Raw genomic sequence first — 7,500 nt, forward strand, 5'->3', positions numbered from 1 at the left:
TGAAACGGTCTGAAGTGTGCGCAGGTGTAAAGCAACCTTGCTAGGCATGAAGGTGTGACATCCAGGGCCTGGAAGTCTGGTGGTAGTAGTAGTATGATTTAAAGGCACAAAGTGATTGAAGTGTGCCCAGGCCCAGATCTACTTTGCTGGGCATGACTGTGTTTGACCTCTTGGGCCTGGAAGTCTGGTAGTAGTAGTAGTAGTAGTAGTATGATTTAAAGGTCCAAAGTGAATGAAGTGTGCCCAGGCCCAGAGCTACTTTGCTGGGCATGACTGTGTTTGACCTCTTGGGCCTGGAAGTCTATTTCTAGGCTTATATAAAGGGTCAAACTTCTTGAAGTGTGCCCAGGCCCAGAGCTACTTTGCTGGGCATGACTGTGTTTGACCTCTTGGGCCTGGAAGTCTGGTAGTAGTAGTAGTATGATTTAAAGGCACAAATTGATTGAAGTGTGCCCAGGCCCAGAGCTACTTTGCTGTGCATGACTGTGTTTGACCTCTTGGCTCTGGAAGTCTATTTCTAGGCTTATATAAAGGGTCAAACTTCTTGAAGTGTGCCCAGGCCCAGAGCTACTTTGCTGTGTATGACTGTGTGACCTCTTGGCCCTGGAATTCTGGTGGTAGTAGTAGTATGATTTAAAGGCACAAAGTGAATGAAGTGTGCCCAGGCCCAGAGCTACTTTGCTGGGCATGACTGTGTTTGACCTCTTGGGCCTGGAAGTCTGGTAGTAGTAGTATGATTTAAAGGCACAAAGTGATTGAAGTGTGCCCAGGCCCAGAGCTACTTTGCTGGGCATGAATGTGTTTGACCTCTTGGGCCTGGAAGTCTGGTGGTAGTAGTAGTATGATTTAAAGGTACAAAGTGAATGAAGTGTGCCCAGGCCCAGAGCTACTTTGCTGGGCATGACTGTGTTTGACCTCTTGGGCCTGGAAGTCTGGTGGTAGTAGTAGTATGATTTAAAGGTACAAAGTGAATGAAGTGTGCCCAGGCCCAGAGCCAGGCCTGGGCAGCAGGGGGCGCTCCTGGCCATGCCCAGCGAGTTTCGTGCGAATCGGACCTGGTCCGGAAGAGATACGAAGGGAAAACTCATTACTCGTCGGGGTGGCACATCCAGGCTCTCGACCCTCCCAAAGCGTCCGACCAGGGTGCACCCTGCCGGGCATGGTTAGCCGCCAGCCCCCTTCCTGGAGGTCTGGTTGGCACGGGGTTTTGATTTTTCGGTTTCATATCTCTGGGCTCCTTGGGAGCAGAAAGTCGGTTGAGGGCCCTTTGGAAAGAGCCGGGGCTGCCGTTTAACGCTGTCCAAGCGGCAGGCGAAGCGCACCCACCGTTTTTACGCTATGATTTTTTAAAACCGCCGGGGCGGCAAACACAGGGCCGGTCGGGTTTGAAGACGAATATCTCTTCGGCCCTTGGGAGGAGAGAAGCAGCGCGGGTCACCTTTGAACGCGCTCGCTGCCAGGAACGTCTGGCGTAAAAGTTTCGTGGGAATCGGACGTTCCTAGGCTGAGAAGCGAGCGCCCGCCCTCGGGCGGTCGGGGGCCCCTTTCTCATTCCCCGTCTGGGCTAAAAATACGAGGTCGGACCCGATGGACTCGGGAGACTGGAGAGTACCAGGGAGACCCTGGAAGCAGGCGACCCGACCCACGCTTCGCTGTCTCCTCGGCCCTCGGGAGTAGAAGCGCGGGGACGGTGGCGTGGGCAGCAGGGGGCGCTCCTGGCCATGCCCAGCGAGTTTCGTGCGAATCGGACCTGGTCCGGAAGAGATACGAAGGGAAAACTCATTACTCGTCGGGGTGGCACATCCAGGCTCTCGACCCTCCCAAAGCGTCCGACCAGGGTGCACCCTGCCGGGCATGGTTAGCCGCCAGCCCCCTTCCTGGAGGTCTGGTTGGCACGGGGTTTTGATTTTTCGGTTTCATATCTCTGGGCTCCTTGGGAGCAGAAAGTCGGTTGAGGGCCCTTTGGAAAGAGCCGGGGCTGCCGTTTAACGCTGTCCAAGCGGCAGGCGAAGCGCACCCACCGTTTTTACGCTATGATTTTTTAAAACCGCCGGGGCGGCAAACACAGGGCCGGTCGGGTTTGAAGACGAATATCTCTTCGGCCCTTGGGAGGAGAGAAGCAGCGCGGGTCACCTTTGAACGCGCTCGCTGCCAGGAACGTCTGGCGTAAAAGTTTCGTGGGAATCGGACGTTCCTAGGCTGAGAAGCGAGCGCCCGCCCTCGGGCGGTCGGGGGCCCCTTTCTCATTCCCCGTCTGGGCTAAAAATACGAGGTCGGACCCGATGGACTCGGGAGACTGGAGAGTACCAGGGAGACCCTGGAAGCAGGCGACCCGACCCACGCTTCGCTGTCTCCTCGGCCCTCGGGAGTAGAAGCGCGGGGACGGTGGCGTGGGCAGCAGGGGGCGCTCCTGGCCATGCCCAGCGAGTTTCGTGCGAATCGGACCTGGTCCGGAAGAGATACGAAGGGAAAACTCATTACTCGTCGGGGTGGCACATCCAGGCTCTCGACCCTCCCAAAGCGTCCGACCAGGGTGCACCCTGCCGGGCATGGTTAGCCGCCAGCCCCCTTCCTGGAGGTCTGGTTGGCACGGGGTTTTGATTTTTCGGTTTCATATCTCTGGGCTCCTTGGGAGCAGAAAGTCGGTTGAGGGCCCTTTGGAAAGAGCCGGGGCTGCCGTTTAACGCTGTCCAAGCGGCAGGCGAAGCGCACCCACCGTTTTTACGCTATGATTTTTTAAAACCGCCGGGGCGGCAAACACAGGGCCGGTCGGGTTTGAAGACGAATATCTCTTCGGCCCTTGGGAGGAGAGAAGCAGCGCGGGTCACCTTTGAACGCGCTCGCTGCCAGGAACGTCTGGCGTAAAAGTTTCGTGGGAATCGGACGTTCCTAGGCTGAGAAGCGAGCGCCCGCCCTCGGGCGGTCGGGGGCCCCTTTCTCATTCCCCGTCTGGGCTAAAAATACGAGGTCGGACCCGATGGACTCGGGAGACTGGAGAGTACCAGGGAGACCCTGGAAGCAGGCGACCCGACCCACGCTTCGCTGTCTCCTCGGCCCTCGGGAGTAGAAGCGCGGGGACGGTGGCGTGGGCAGCAGGGGGCGCTCCTGGCCATGCCCAGCGAGTTTCGTGCGAATCGGACCTGGTCCGGAAGAGATACGAAGGGAAAACTCATTACTCGTCGGGGTGGCACATCCAGGCTCTCGACCCTCCCAAAGCGTCCGACCAGGGTGCACCCTGCCGGGCATGGTTAGCCGCCAGCCCCCTTCCTGGAGGTCTGGTTGGCACGGGGTTTTGATTTATCGGTTTCATATCTCTGGGCTCCTTGGGAGCAGAAAGTCGGTTGAGGGCCCTTTGGAAAGAGCCGGGGCTGCCGTTTAACGCTGTCCAAGCGGCAGGCGAAGCGCACCCACCGTTTTTACGCTATGATTTTTTAAAACCGCCGGGGCGGCAAACACAGGGCCGGTCGGGTTTGAAGACGAATATCTCTTCGGCCCTTGGGAGGAGAGAAGCAGCGCGGGTCACCTTTGAACGCGCTCGCTGCCAGGAACGTCTGGCGTAAAAGTTTCGTGGGAATCGGACGTTCCTAGGCTGAGAAGCGAGCGCCCGCCCTCGGGCGGTCGGGGGCCCCTTTCTCATTCCCCGTCTGGGCTAAAAATACGAGGTCGGACCCGATGGACTCGGGAGACTGGAGAGTACCAGGGAGACCCTGGAAGCAGGCGACCCGACCCACGCTTCGCTGTCTCCTCGGCCCTCGGGAGTAGAAGCGCGGGGACGGTGGCGTGGGCAGCAGGGGGCGCTCCTGGCCATGCCCAGCGAGTTTCGTGCGAATCGGACCTGGTCCGGAAGAGATACGAAGGGAAAACTCATTACTCGTCGGGGTGGCACATCCAGGCTCTCGACCCTCCCAAAGTGTCCGACCAGGGTGCACCCTGCCGGGCTAAGAGAACAGCCAGGTGAACCCTGGAGGTTCCGAACTCCAGACCCCTGGACCCGACGGCTCAGTCCGCCTCAGGTGCACTACAGAGGTCCTCGGGCTGTCCCTGAGTGCATTAAAACGGAAATCAGAATTACTCCCCCGGGTGGCACTTCCAGGCTCTCGACCCTCCCAAAGTGTCCGACCAGGGTGCACCCTGCTGGGCATGGTTAGCCGCCAGCCCCCTTCCTGGAGGTCTGGTTGGCACGGGGTTTTGCAAATAGGTCCCGTCGGGTATATGGGAGAGCAAAGAGAATCAATGGGGTCCAAGCACTAAATTCATCCAGTGGCGTTCTCTGGAAGCCCAAGGGGAGTCCGAGGGGTGTTCGGCCGGCAAGGGGAGCTCTCCCTCGGACACATGATCAAACGCCTGTCCCCTACCGGAAAGTGGTGTGCTCTGGATGCCCCCCCCCCCCCCCCATCCCCCGAGGGGGGTGCTTATCCCGCGAGGGGAGCCCTCCTCGGGTTAAGTGAACCATCATGCCGATTCCCCTATGGAAGTGGGCACATCCAGGCACACAGTCTGCTTTGCTCTCCCCGACCCGAGTGCGTCTGTTGGGCTGAGTGTACGCCCAGGCAACTGGATCCAATGGCTCAGTCCGCCGCAGCGTGCTTCGACGATGGGTCGTACAGCCATGCCACCAGGGTGGGCGTGTTTGTAAATGTACCAGTGGATTCTCGTCGGCCTGCCACATCCATGGTATCGACCCACCAGGCCTGTCCGACCAGGGGTTGACCCTGGACGGGCACGGTCTGTGGTTTGGCCCTTGTCCTAGATGAAATCGGGCACGGGGTTTTCTGGCCAGGTACCATCGGGTTACTGGGAGAGCGGCTTCGGTCTCCAGGTGAGACCAATGGTGAAGCAGCACGAGGCAATGGAGAGCATGCAAAGCGATGGGGAAGCCATGCACGGCAATGGCCACGAAAAAAAAAAAAAAATCACCACGGAAGGAACGTGAAGAACAAGGAGGAGTGTAGTGACACTGCCCAAAGCTGCCCGGTGTTGCAGGGGTCTATTGGTGTGTTGCTTCCTTGTTTGGTAGAGTGGAGTACCAGACCCGCCAGGGGTAGGCAAACCATTCCCCCTACGGTAAGTGAGGAGCCAGCCATTTGACGAGCGGGTGTCCACGTGTACGGGTGCGAGCGCTATCCCCCCACACGGGGTTAGGCCACGGCCTTAGGTGGACGTCTGCCGACCAGCCCCGGCTGATCCAGAACTTCTGATGTGGAGAGCGGTTTTGACAGATCCTCCCTGGTTCTAGCGGGTCAAGCCTCTGATGGGGGGTGGGGGTTATTTGTAACCCATCCCAGAACTCTCTGGGGGAGACTCAGACGGCCAGTCTGTCTACTCAGTTGTCCTATACTGGTGTCTGTGGTTTGGGAGGAAGGGAGTGCCCTGCTTTGTTGGCCTCCTCTTCAAAACTACCTGGGCCCACGAATCACTCTTCTTGGTTACATCACGAAACGTAGGTTGAGCGAGGCTAGGGGGGAGGGAATTCGACGAGGTCTTTCCCTTGTCCCCCCACCAGCGGCCCACGAAAATCAAAACGGCGTGAAGAGAGGGAACGCCGAAAGCACCTGGAGTCGGCCGTCCGCACCTCCGGAGGAGGTGGACGGGGTACGGTGCGGGCATGACCGGATGGGACAGCTTTGCATCAAGGTGAGAGGTCGGCGTCCGAAGGCCAGAGGGCGGTGCGCGAGCACGTTTACACTGGCCGCGGAAGCTGTCCTGGGTAGCCCTGTATGGCGTCTGGACCTGACGGCGCACGCACTTACAACCCGCTGCTTCCTAGCCCCCGGAAGGGGAGGCGGATGTCACTCGTGGTTCATCCCAGACCACGGTGCAAACTACCTGGTTGATCCTGCCAGTAACATATGCTTGTCTCAAAGATTAAGCCATGCAGGTCTAAGTGCACACGGCCGGTACAGTGAAACTGCGAATGGCTCATTAAATCAGTTATGGTTCCTTTGATCGCTCCACACGTTACTCGGATAACTGTGGTAATTCTAGAGCTAATACATGCAAACGAGCGCTGACCCTTCGGGGGATGCGTGCATTTATCAGACCCAAAACCCATCCGGGGGGCTCGGGCCCCCCGGCCGCTTTGGTGACTCTAGATAACCTCGGGCCGATCGCGCGCCCTCCGCGGCGGCGACGTCTCATTCGAATGTCTGCCCTATCAACTTTCGATGGTACCATAGTCGGCTACCATGGTGACCACGGGTAACGGGGAATCAGGGTTCGATTCCGGAGAGGGAGCCTGAGAAACGGCTACCACATCCAAGGAAGGCAGCAGGCGCGCAAATTACCCATTCCCGACACGGGGAGGTAGTGACGAAAAATAACGATACAGGTCTCTTTCGAGGCCCTGTAATCGGAATGAGCGTATCCTAAACCCATGGGTGAGGACCCATTGGAGGGCAAGTCTGGTGCCAGCAGCCGCGGTAATTCCAGCTCCAATAGCGTATATTAAAGTTGCTGCAGTTAAAAAGCTCGTAGTTGGATGTCGGGAGTGGGCTGGCGGTCCGCCGCGAGGCGTGCCACCGCCTGTCTCAGACCCTGTCTCCCGGTGCCCCCCGGATGCCCTTGGCTGGGTGTCCGGACGGGGCTCGGAGCGTTTACTTTGAAAAAATTAGAGTGTTCAAAGCGGGCCCGCTTCTCGCCTGAATACCTGAGCTAGGAATAATGGAATAGGACTCCGGTTCTATTTTGTGGGTTTCCTGAACCAGGGCCATGATTAAGAGGGACGGCCGGGGGCATTCGTATTGCGCCGCTAGAGGTGAAATTCTTGGACCGGCGCAAGACGGACGAAAGCGAAAGCATTTGCCAAGAATGTTTTCATTAATCAAGAACGAAAGTCGGAGGTTCGAAGACGATCAGATACCGTCGTAGTTCCGACCGTAAACTATGCCGACCCGCGATCCGGCGGCGTTATTCCCATGACCCGCCGGGCAGCGTGAGGGAAACCACGAGTCTGTGGGTTCCGGGGGGAGTATGGTTGCAAAGCTGAAACTTAAAGGAATTGACGGAAGGGCACCACCAGGAGTGGAGCCTGCGGCTTAATTTGACTCAACACGGGAAACCTCACCCGGCCCGGACACGGAAAGGATTGACAGATTGATAGCTCTTTCTCGATTCTGTGGGTGGTGGTGCATGGCCGTTCTTAGTTGGTGGAGCGATTTGTCTGGTTAATTCCGATAACGAACGAGACTCCGGCATGCTAAATAGTTACGCGGCCCTCCGCGGTCGGCGTCAAACTTCTTAGAGGGACAAGTGGCGTTCAGCCACGCGAGATGGAGCAATAACAGGTCTGTGATGCCCTTAGATGTCCGGGGCTGCACGCGCGCCACAATGGTTGGATCAGCGTGTGCCTACCCTACACCGAGAGGTGCGGGTAATCCGCTGAACCCCATTCGTGATGGGGACTGGGGATTGCAATTATTCCCCATGAACGAGGAATTCCCAGTAAGCGCGGGTCATAAGCTCGCGTTGATTAAGTCCCTGCCCTTTGTACACACCGCCCGT

The 7,500-nt window shown here is 58.0% G+C and overlaps 1 non-coding gene across 1 annotated transcript in view; it reads left to right on the forward strand.

Moving 5' to 3' along the window:
* The first annotated feature begins 5,823 nt into the window (after nucleotides 1–5,823).
* The window catches only part of LOC145655317 (18S ribosomal RNA), a 1,839-nt gene continuing 162 nt past the window's right edge, over nucleotides 5,824–7,500 (forward strand). The window contains exon 1 of the ribosomal RNA XR_014121465.1: nucleotides 5,824–7,500. This exon is cut by the window's right edge and continues 162 nt beyond it. This is a non-coding gene — a ribosomal RNA (18S ribosomal RNA).

This window comes from Electrophorus electricus, unplaced genomic scaffold, assembly GCF_041902795.1.
Source record: "Electrophorus electricus isolate QZ-2024a unplaced genomic scaffold, ASM4190279v1 Scaffold213, whole genome shotgun sequence".
Taxonomy (NCBI): Eukaryota; Metazoa; Chordata; class Actinopteri; order Gymnotiformes; family Gymnotidae; genus Electrophorus; species Electrophorus electricus.